Source organism: Lynx rufus, unplaced genomic scaffold (assembly GCF_022079265.1).
Source record: "Lynx rufus isolate CCGP_SWC_20201006 ecotype Redwood Valley unplaced genomic scaffold, mLynRuf1.p SCAF_3, whole genome shotgun sequence".
NCBI classification, from domain to species: Eukaryota; Metazoa; Chordata; class Mammalia; order Carnivora; family Felidae; genus Lynx; species Lynx rufus.
Window position 1 is genome coordinate 145,103,109 of NW_025814845.1, and position 12,590 is coordinate 145,115,698.

A 12,590-nucleotide genomic window follows, 5' to 3' on the forward strand; every position below is an offset into this window, starting at 1 on the left:
TAAATGTTTAATATATTTACAAATCAAAAACTGCTTTTCCTCCCTCTCAAAATAGCTATGTATTTTTTTTGTTTTTGTTTTTTTTTTTTGGTTTTTTTTGAAAGAGAGAGAGCACATGTGCATGCACGCACAGGGGAAGGGCTGGGAGAGAGGGAGACACAGAATCTGAACCAGGCTCCAGGCTCCAAGCTGTCAGCACAGAGCCTGACGGGGGGCCTGAACTCACGTACCATGAGATCATGACCTGAGCTGAAGCTGGACACTCAATCGAGTGAGCAACCCAGGTGCCCCAATAGCTATGTATTTTTTTAAATTATTTTTTTAAATGTTTATTCATTTTGGAGAGACAGAGACAGAGTGTGAGTGCGGGAGGGGCAGAGAGAAAGGGAGACACAGAATCCCAAGCAGGCTCCAGGCTCTGAGCTGTCAGTTCAGAGCCCGACTTGGGCCTCGAACTCACAAACCATGAAATCACGACCTGAGCTGAAGCTGGACACTCAACTGACTGAGCTACCCAGGCACACCAATAGCTATGTATTTTTGAACAACTCATTTGTCCATTTAAATATCATTCTTTACTTTTTACTTCATAAAGTGAATGCATGATTGTCATTTACATTAAATCAAAATAGACCCAAAATATTGATGAACAGTCTCATTTGCAGAGGCCTACAAATATAAAGTAATTGTGAAAATATCTGTTAAAGTAATTTGTAATTTTGCCAGATATCCTTCAAAATAAATCATGTGTAGGTAAAAAGTGGATCCTTATAAAATAAAGGATGCTTTTGCAGAGAAACTAAAAAATTCTAATTCCTAGTTCTGGAAAAGTGGTGACGTCTTAGCTTATAGTATTGTTCTATGAGCCTACAGAACTCGGTTGGACTATATAGTTCCTTGCCTATCATCATAAAAATATGTGCAAACTCATTAGTCATCAGGAAATACAAATCAAATCCATGTGATTCAACACACATGTGATTTTAGCCCACAAGAATAGCTATAATTTTAAAAATCAAAAATTCCAAGCATTGCCAAAAATGTGGGAAAATTGGAACTCTCAACGAATGTTTATGAAACTAAAAATTATACTATTGGCTTGGAAAACAGACATATCCACTAAATTTGACTATGTATCAGGTAACAATCAAATCCTAGAAATATACTCACCTAAAACTCACATACATGCTGCAGAATTTATATTTAAGAATGTAACCTTAAGCAGTTTTGAGAGTGACAAACTGGTACTGTACAAGGTTTACATCAATAGTTGAAAGAATATATGAATATTGACATATCCCACAGTCGAATAATCTATAGCAACTAAAATGAATAAACTACTATAGCTATAACACGGATAAATACCACAAATGTAATATTAAGTGTAAAATGCCAGACACAAAGGAATGCATATTCCAAGCTTCCATTCAAATGAAATTTAAAAACAAGCAAAACACACCCAAGTTGTTATAAGTTATGATATTGCTTATTTGGGGGAGGTGCTATTGATTGGGAGGGAAATTAAGGAGGCATCTGGATTGCTGATCTTATTTCCCTTTCTGATCCTGATTGTTGTGATACTACTATGATTACATTGTAGTTCATCAAGCTACACAATTCTCATTTGCAAATTTTTCTATTTGTACAGTTCCAAAATATTTTATTATAAAAAGATTTTTCAGTAAATTTCTCCTGAACATATATATGTGTATATATATATATATACACACACACACACACATATACATATACATACACATATATATACACACACATATATATACGTATACATGTATATATATATGCGTGTGTGTGTGTGTATATATATATGTATACACACACACACACACACACACACACACACACACACATATATCCAAAGAACTCTACTCATAGTGGAGACAGGAGTGGTAAGAATACAAAAAAAACAAACGTGTTTAACAACATACGTTAAGATTTGACTATCCAGTACTATTCTAGTCAGTGAAAAAACAAAACTCCTTGCCCTTGATTTCTTCTCCAAAGAATTTTCATTTCTTGTGGAGGAGTCATACAATGGACATCAAAATATTTATGATTGTGATAAATGCTATAACAAATAAGTACAGAGTTCTATGCAGTACATACCAGATCAGCCCACATCTGGTGAATCAGAGAAAGAGTTCTTAAAGAAAAGGAAGTTATAGCTGAACTCCAAAGGAGAACTAATCAACTAAAGAGAGAAAAGTTATGAGTACTCATAAGCATGTAGATGTGAAGTCTTTACAAAAGGCCATATTGACTACAATCTGAGCATGTGGAGTGTCAAGCAGGATGGCCCTGGAGAGGTCTAAATTGCGGAGATCAGGCTGTGTCCTGTAAACCATACTGAACATGTTGTTGTTTCTCCAAAGAGCAATGGAAAGCTACTAAAACTCACGAACAAGTAAGTAGCACACACATTTACATTTTAATGTATCATCTTTATTACAGAAACAATGGATTAGTATAAGGATTTGCAAACTTTTTTTTTTTTTTTTTGCAAAGGGCAAGATTAACTTTGTAGAATTTTGTGTGCCACAAAGTACTTAGTCATAACCATTCCACTCTATTTTTGAAGTGAGAAAACAGACATAGCAAATCTGCAAATGATTGCAAGTAACTATATTCCAGTTAAACTTTATTTGTGAAAATAGGTGGGTGAGATTTCAGATGAGTTCACCAAGTCTGGATTTGAGAGAGAGGTGTGTGGGGACATTTATCAAGCTAATGTAGTGGTCTAGTTAAGAAACTAAGAACTTGGCCTAGGGTGTTGTAATTTATTTAAAAAATGGGGAAATGTAACTCAAGTGATGCCTGTGTTTACTGTGCCCTCCCAATTTATATACTAGGTCTTATGTTCTTATTTTACTCTTTTTGAAAATTCTAATACACAGCCCAAGATGTTCTTAGCAACATGACTCTGGGTCCTACTTGTAATCAATTATTTCAGTATATGGATCATCACACCTTCCTAGTCAATGAGGTCTTTCCCTTGAATAAAGTTTTAACTTATCCCCACTAATTTATCAAAATATCCACTTACAAGTGACTTTTTTCCTATTGAGAGCTTTTTAATTAAGCCTTAATTGATATTTAATATTATATTAGTTTCAGGCATACAACGTAATGATTCGATATTTGTATATCACAAGTGATCACCACAAGGATCAAAATGATCACCACAATAGTCTAGTTAACAATGATTACCATATCTATTTACAAAAAATTATTTTCCTTGTGATGAAATTTCTAAGAACTCACACCTTAGCAACTTTCAAAAATGCAATAAAGTATTTCTAAATATAATGACCATGGTCTACATTATATCTCCATGTCTTACCTATTTTATAATTTGTAATCTGTACCTTTTGACACTCTTCATCCATTTCACCCACCTCTCACCCGTGCCTCTGCAACCACCAATTTGTTCTCACCAATCTGTTTTCTGTATCCATGAGCTTGGTTTTGTTTTTGTTTAGAAAGAGTCCACATATTAGTGAGATTATATTGTATCTATCTTTCTCTGACTTATTTCACTTAGCATAATGTCCTCAAATTCCATCCACATTGTCACACAAGACAAGATTTCATTGTATATATATATATATAATTTTCTTTATTTTCTTTTTTTGGGGGGTGGAGGGAGAGAGAAAAAGAGAGAGAGAGAGAAAGAATCTTAAGCAGACTCCATACCCATTACTGAGCCAAATGTGGGGTTCAATCTCATGACCATGGGATAATGATCTGAGCTGAAATCAAGAGTAGGACACTTAACCAATTTCAGCCACCCAGGTGCCCCATGTATACAATTTTCTATTGTACATATATGAAACATTGTGTTTATCCATTCACCCATTAATGGACAATTAGGTTGTTTTTATATTTTGGCTATTGTAAATAAGATTTAAATGAACATGAGAGTGCATATGTCTTTTCAAATTAGTATTTTCATTTTCTTCAGATAAATGCCCAGAAGTGGAATTGCTGAATCATATCAATCAGTAAATCTAGCATATGATTCCTCAAGTGACTTTTAAAGATTTTTGTTTTTAAGTAATCTCTAAACCCAGTGTGGGGCTTAAAGTCACAACCCAAGAACAAGAGTAGCACACTACCAACTGAGCCAGCCAGGCACCCCTACCAGTGATTTTTAAATGTGCCAACATCACTGAAATTTGTGGGAAAGTAAGTGTGGTTTACAATAGGAACTCAATTAAAAATTATGATCTATAGGGGCACCTGGGTGGCTCAGTCGGTTGGGCGTCCGACTTCGGCTCAGGTCACGATCTCACGGTCCAGGAGTTGGAGCCCCGCGTCGGGCTCTGTGCTGAGGCTCAGAGCCTGTGCTCAGAGCCTGGAGCCTGCTTGGGATTCTGTGTCTCCCTCTCTCTCTGACCCTCCACCATTCATGCTCTGTCTCTCTCTGTCTCAAAAATAAAGAAACGTTAAAAAAAATTAGAAAAAATTATGGTCTATAGCTTTCTTAATGTATCTATATCCACACTGTCCTATGCACACCTAACCTCTCTTAAATTAGTACATTAATTTTAATGATTTTAACTTTAATTGCATGTGCTATATAAATTTGGATTTTTCATAGTCTTTTTTTTAATGTTTACTTATTTATTTTGACAGAGAGAGACAGGGAGAGAGAGAGAAAGAAAGAGAGAGAGGAGGGGCAGAGCTCCACAGTTTGGATCCCAATGTGGGGCTCAAGCCCACAAACCATAAAATCATGACCTGAACCAAAATGAAGAGTCATGCACTTAGCCAACTGAGCCACCTGGGTGCCCCACATGAAATTTCTAAACATCAAAATTTCACTGTAGGTAAAAGGCTAGCTCAATTCACTCTATGCCTATTTTCTGGGTATTTTTTAAGGATTTTTGTTTGTACTTTTGCTTTGTTCTGCTTATTTCCTTATTTTTAAGATTAAGAAAGATACATGTTACACCTTTGAGAAAAAAAAGAAAGTCATAAAAAGTGTGGTTTAGATTTTGGGGTCTCAAACAATAGAAACTAACTTTTGCTCATATAAGCAAGGATGAATGTATAAGCAAGAGCCAACAGAAGACAGCTGATGGCTGTAGGATGAGACATGGAAATGTCTAGAAACATAAATATGTAGAAACAAATGTGTAGTAACAATGCAACTTTGGAGGTCAGCAAGGATCTTGTAGAAACATTCCATTCAGGGCTTTGCATCCAATATGAAGAGATCTTTTTATCTTCATGTTAGATTGCTCATGATCCAAAGCCCTGGAGAAATATAACTAACTAGCTGGGTTTTGGTTATGAGTATGGTTGTATTAGGCCAGATAAAAGATGCAATTCTGCCTTTGATTGCATATTAGGAGATAACATCAAGGCTAATCAAGATTATACACAATGGGGGAAAGTTTTTACCCAAATGTTAAAAAGGAGAAAGAGATGCCAGGGGAACATGTTTATATAAAAAGAAGAAAAATGTGCAGCCAGTTTTGACCATACTATAATAAATTCATAATTTTTCTTCCAGCTTTATTAAGATATAATTAACACAAGATATTGTATAAGTCTATGTTGTACAACATGATTTCATAATATTGTGATATGATTACCACAATAAAGTTCGTTAACTCCTCCAGCACCTTACATAATTATAGGTTTTTTTGTGGGAGAATATGTAAGATTTTAGCAACTTTCAGTACATATATATCTATGTACTATATCTACAGTCACTATTCTGTATAGTAGATCCCAAGAACTTATTCATCTTATAATTGGAAGTTTAAATCATCAAGATTAATTAGTTCTGTTTCCAGTTTACTCTGTTTGAAAAGGAAAGATTAGAAACAATTGGCCCTTGATAGATATATGAGGCTTAGAAGTCATATGTATTAGGAATTTATAAGTCTAATGACTAACTTATGTGTGTTCAGTAGTAAGAATATACAAAACAGAAACTTGCCTATTTTTATATAGTCGAGCTCCTTAGATCTGATTTATTGGACATATAAAAATGATTGGTAATTAGTATATCAATTGTCTTAAATGGTTTCTTTAAATTACTAAATGATGTGTTAAAGTATAGTAAAAACTTGATTAGTGGGAGCCCAACTGACAAAAATCTGATTGTTTAGAGCCTTTATTTTTAGAAGGGAATAAAATGAAAGACCACACAAATGAGAACAATTCAGAGTTTGCTATATAGCAAGGGAGTCAGCCACAATCACTTGTACAGGGAAAAGGCACAAAGGCAGAAAAGTACAAAAGTGAGAAGGGGAGGTAGTCAGGTATTGTTCTGATTGGAAGTTGTTGGCGTGGGGAATCTGGAAATGACCAGCAGTAGGAAATATTAGTGATTGGTTTGGGAGCATATTTGGCTTTTTCTCGTTGTTGAAAGTAGTGGCCAAATACAAGGATCGGACAGCCCAAATTATGACTATTCTGGGATAATAGTTGCCAAAAATGTGGTTTGGCTTTCTGGATTGATAGTCTGAGAGGTCGTGAGTCAGATTTCTATTGCTATATATAGCCTGGTTTTTACCTACTTGTATATACAGTCTCTCAGTTTCCTTTTTTGGCAATTCTATTGTTTGTGAGAAGTTGACCAATTCCAAGAAAAACAAACAAACAAACAAACCAGAGCCAGATCTTCACTGCTCACTGCAGTGAAGTCTCAACCATAGTCAATTATCTCATGAGATCTTGACCTTAAACTGTTGTGTGAATTATCTAATGTGGCTATGAAGAAGCATTTGAGACTGCATAGATCTTAGTAGACCAGCATCATGATCACACTGACAAAAATAACCACTAACAGTCCCTGGAATATGTTTCTGAATCAGAAACCCTACATTACCCAACCCAGGCTAAAAACAAACCTCATAGGCAATTAGGACCAACCTTAGAGAACCAAGTAGGTTTTCTTTAGGGCAAAGTATAGACAGCTCAACTTTGCCCGGTTCATTAATCCAAGTACAATAAGTATTAACAATGGCACAAACACCACCAAGATTATCCAACAAGAATTCTAGAACAATACAATTGTCCATCGCTGTTCATGCCAACACATGGAGATCAAGCTGTATTTCATCTAGAGAAAAGTTTGTATCATTAATAATTTCTTCCAGAGTTAACAAGATTCCTATCATCTTTTCTATTTGCGTGATCCCACCATTTGGAATACTGTTCTGATTGCATCAAAATGAGACCATAATAATTAAGTATCATCTCATTTTTGAGTCTGCATCTGAGTTGAAATTTTTAGCTGTGGCAATTTATAGAATTAGGGTCTTTGTGTATAACCAAGTCTCAGAATGCTATTCCTAAACTGCTGAGGTGTTAGTCTAAGGCAAACAGGCCTAGATATCCTAGTAAGAGTGGAATTATTAGGTAGGGATGCACAAAAATCTAGCAAACACTGCTCATGGAATTTTTCATGACACTAGGTCAGAACCAAGGCATTACATTAGCTTGATTGCATATTTGGATTTCTATTATTCTTTTCCAGGTAATAACTATTCAGTATACAGGGTATTGAATTGGAAGTTAGAATTATCTAGGGAGTGAAGGAAGATGGTGAAGGAGGATCATGAGTTCACTTTGTCACAAAGATACACCAAAGCAACTATTCCATGTATTGTAACCTTCCCCGAGGACTGATAGAACAGATCTTCTATAGCTAGCTATAGAGAGAAAACCACATCAAAAAGAGTAGAAGGGGCGGAGACATGGTCAGGAACCAAACCCTTTATGTAACTAACCACAAATGGGAAAGACATCACAAGTACCTAGAAGCAAGTGTCAGATCCCATACCAGGCACCCTTGTCCCTAAGGAACCACACTGGGAAGATAAGTTCCTGTAACGTCTAGTTCTAAAAGCTAGTAGGGGCCAAACTTGGGAGCTTTAAAAGCCAGTGAGGTTTGACCCTGGGAAAACTGGAGGGGAAGAGGAAACTGAGTCCTCAACCTTAAAAGACCAGCATGCCAAATAACTCAGCCTGAGACACCACACAGAAGCAACAGTTTGGGAAGTGCATGGAGTATATGTAAAGATTTATTGACTAATTTTGGGACATATGCTGGAAGGGCAAGGATCTGCAGGAACTTTCTCTGGTAACAAAGTTGGTAGACACCATTTTTCTTTTCCTCTCCCAGCCTAGACAGCTGGATATCTGTGGGAGCCAGTGCTAACACTCTTCATCTACCTGGCTAACACCACATGTACCACCCTAGGACTCCCCTGTGCTTCTACACCACCAGATCTGCCTGCCTCAGCCAATACTCCTCAAGAGTGGCTCCCATCCCACCACACACCTGGTAGGCAGTCCTGGCTGGGGTCAATACCCCTCCAAAATGACTCCTAGAGAGGGGAAAAGATAACTTCACATACCAACATGCACACAATTCCTGCAGCTACTAAACCTCTCGGTAAAGTGCGCAGTGAGCAAGCCCTGCCTATTGGTGCAACCACAGCCATCCCAGTGACTAAATGCAGTCAGTCAGGCTGAGTGCGAGCTCCAACCACCAGCAAGCCTGAGGCAGCTGCAGCTAAGCGTATCAATTGGCAACACAGAGAAAAAGACCTGTACACTAGGCACAGCAGGTCATTATAGCCAGCTGAGCTGAGGGCTACGTTCTTTCACCAACGTGCCCACAGAAATACAGCTCAACCACAATAGCAGGGGACACATGGTCTGCTCAGGAAACATCCCTGGAGCACCTGGTTCTAGTGACCAAGGGGGATTGTGCTGCAGGGCATCATGGGACCCCCCCGCTTGTACACAAAGCCACTACTTTTAAGATGAGGAGATATAGCTGACCTACCTAATACATAGAAACAAAAAGAGACTTAGACAAAATGAGACAGAGAAATATGTTCCAAATGAAAGAACAAGACAAAAAACACAGAAAAAGAACTAAATGAAATGGAGATAAGCAATATGCTGGACAATGATTTCAAAGTAATGGTCACAAAGATCATCACTGGACTTGAGAGAAGAGTGGATGAATGCAGTAAGAACCTGAACAGAGATAAAAAAAAATATAGAAAAGAACCAGAGTCGAACAATACAAAAACTGAAATAAAATGTAAAACACTAGAGGGAATCAACAGCAGAAAGCAGAAGGCTGGATCAGTGATCTGGAAGACAGAATAATGGAAAGCAACCAAACCAAACATTGAAAACAAAAAGAAGAAAGACCTAAATACAGATACAAATTGAAATCAGAATTGAAAGAGAAGTTACAAATGACATCAAATTACAAAAGATTTGAGACTGTGATAAAAAAAATCACACAAATTGGACAACCTAGAAGAAATAGATTAATTTCTAGAAACATACCATCTTCTGGACTGAATTGTGAATAGAAAATCTGAACAAACCATTTACTAGTAATTGAATTAGTAATTTAAAACCTTGCAACAAACAAAAGTCCAAAACAAAATGGCTTTACAGGTGAACTTCACCGAACACTTAAGAATTAGTTGCTATTCTTCTCAAACTATTTGAAACAAAACAAAACAAAACAAAACAAAAAGGAAGGAAAGCTTCCAATTCATTCTATGAAGCCAGCATCACTCGGACACCAAAACCAGACAAAAAAAAAAAAAAAATTACAGGTCAATAACCCTGATGAACATTGATGCAAAACCCTCAACAAAATATTAACAAACTGAATTCCAAAATATATGAGAAGATCATTCACTAGAATCAAGTGGGATTCATTCCAGGAATGCAAGGGGAGGTTTGATCTACACAAATCAATCAACGTTCTACACCATTTTCTTTCCCTCTCCCAGCCTAGATAGCAGGATATTTGTGGGAGTAAGTGCTAACACCCTTAATCTACTTGGCTAACACCACGTGTACCACCCTAACATTAACAAAATGAAGGATAAAAACTATTGAATCATCTCAACAGATGCAGAAAAAGCATTTGACCAAATTCAAATAAATTTATGATAAAAACTCTCAACAAAGTAAGTGTAGGAAGAATACACCACAACATAATAAAGGCCATATATGACAAGCCCAAGGCAAACATTATATGCAATGGCAAAAATCAGTTATTCCCTAAGATCTGGAATAAGACAAGGATGTGCACTTTCATCAATGTATTCAACATTTTACTGGAAGTACTGGCAATAGTAGTCAGACAAAAAATAAATCAAAAAGCGAAAAGAAACACAAAAAAGAAGAGGGGGAGGAGCCAAGATGGCAGAACAGCATGGACGTTTTTCGTGTGTCTTACATCCATGAAATACAGCCAGACTAACAATAAACCATCCCACACACCTAGAATTGACTGCAGGATTAACACAACAATGTGCACAACCTGAACCACAGAATTCAGCAGGTACATGGTGCAGAGAGGTGAACTTGGAGAGAGAGAAGCTGGTGGTGGGCTGGGAGCCACTTTTGCAGGCAGAGAGAGGATGGAGACTGGAGGGGGTGAGAATATGGGAAAGCACCCCTCCCCAAAAGCAGCTGGAGAGAAAGTGGAAAATTGGAAACAGCCGCAGGGACTAAACTAAAAAGGGACAAAGGAGAAAGGAGAGGGTTTAAATTCCATTACTGTAAACAAGGGGAGTGCAAAGGCTGCAACTCCACAGCTCAATACCTGGTGGTGCTCTGGTGGGAAGGGTGAATCCCCAGGAACAGAGTGGAGTCCAGCAGGTCCTCAGGCCACACGGGGAAAGTGGTTCCACTGCTGGAAGGACATTTGGTAGAGACTGTTGAAGCCACCTGGTCCCAGCAGACCCCAGAAAACGGCCACATTTGCTGGTGCTGGAACAAGGTCATTAAGGGTGAAGCCCGATGCCAGATGTGTGTTGTGATTTTCCATAATCCCTGAAATGCTGCTGCTACACTGTCTCGCAAACTTTTTCTGGTGGGGGCTGGCACCTGGCCACAGTCTCAGGGCACCAGCAGCAGCAGTGTCAAGCAAGCATTCCTGGGTGCAACCAACATTCAGCCATTGCTCATTCAGCCACTGCTTGGTGAGACCCTCCCGCAGAGGAGAATGGGTCAAAGCCTCAGTGCTTCAGAAGTAAGGGGGTGGGGAAAACAGCCGCATCTGAGACAAAACTTGGGGGAGATGTACTGCCTGGGGCATGGACACAGAAAGTGAAAAGGCAGGGAGTGGATGAAAGCTGAAGACAAAGGACGGGTGGGTGATTGCTAATCAGGGAGAACGGAGTTCTAATACTAGAGACTGGGTAGCTGGGTGATGCCATTTTCACCACTGCCATGCATGCGCATAAGCACCTATAAGCCCCACAATACACCACCCCAGTAGGCTAGCAGCACCATCTAGTGGACAACAGAGCCATTACACTAAGCCCCACTGAACTGGGCCAACCTCGCCCTTCAAGAACACAAGTCTCACCTCCTGCTTAGTTTGTGGACTATAAAGCGCTTCATAGTCTGACTTCTAGGGGAAAAACAAAGTAATTTCAGTTGTATTTCAGCCTATTAGCAGGTCCATCTATTCAATTTTTTTTTTCTTCAAATTTTCTTTCAAATTCTATCTTACTCCCATCATCTTTTAGTCTACTTCAGTGTATTCATCTTTTCAAATTATCGAACCATTTTCTGTTTTTTCTCCCCCACTTTTTTCCTCTAATCTGTCACATGGTTTTCAACACCCAGACCAAAACACACCTAGGATCTAGCATCATTTATTAGATTTTTTTTGTGTGTGTGTTTTATTATTTTATTTTTTAATTTTAATATTGTTTTAATTTTAATATTTTTTTATTTTCATTTTTCTACCTCATTAATTATTCTCTCCCTTCAAAATGACAAAACAAAGAAATTCACCCCAAAGAAGGAGCACTAAAAAATGACAGCCAGGGATTTAACCAACACAGATACAAGCAAGATGTCTGAACCAGAATTTAGAATCATGATAATAATACTAATTGGTGTCAAAAATAGATTAGAATCCCTTTCTTCAGAGATAAAAGAAGTAAAATATAGAATGAATTAAAAATACTATAACTGAACTACAATCACGGATGGATGCAGCGGTGGCAAGGATGGATGAGGCAGAACAGAGAATCAGCGATACAGAGGACAAACTTATGGAGAATAATGAAGAAAAAAGAGGGAGATTAAAGCAAAAGAGCATGATTTAAGAATTATAGAAATCAGTGACTCATTAAAAAAGAACAACATCAGAATCATAGGGGTCCCGGAAGAGGAAGAGAGAGACATAGGGGTAGAAGGGTTATGTGAGCAAATCATAGAGGAAAACTTTCCTAACCTGGGGAAAGACACAGACATCAAAATCCAGGTATCATAGAAAACTCCCATTAGATTCAACAAAAACCGACCATCAACAAGGCATATCATAGTCAAATTCACAAAATACTCAGGCAAGGAGAGAATCCTGAAAGCAGCAAGGAAAAAAAACATCCCTAACCTACAAGGGAAGGCAGATCAGATTTGCAGCAGACCTATCCACAGAAACTTGGCAGGCCAGAAAGGAGTGGTGGGATATATTCAGTGTGCTGAATCAGAACAATATGCAGCCAAGAATTCTTTATCCAGCAAGGCTGTCATTCAAAATAGAAAGA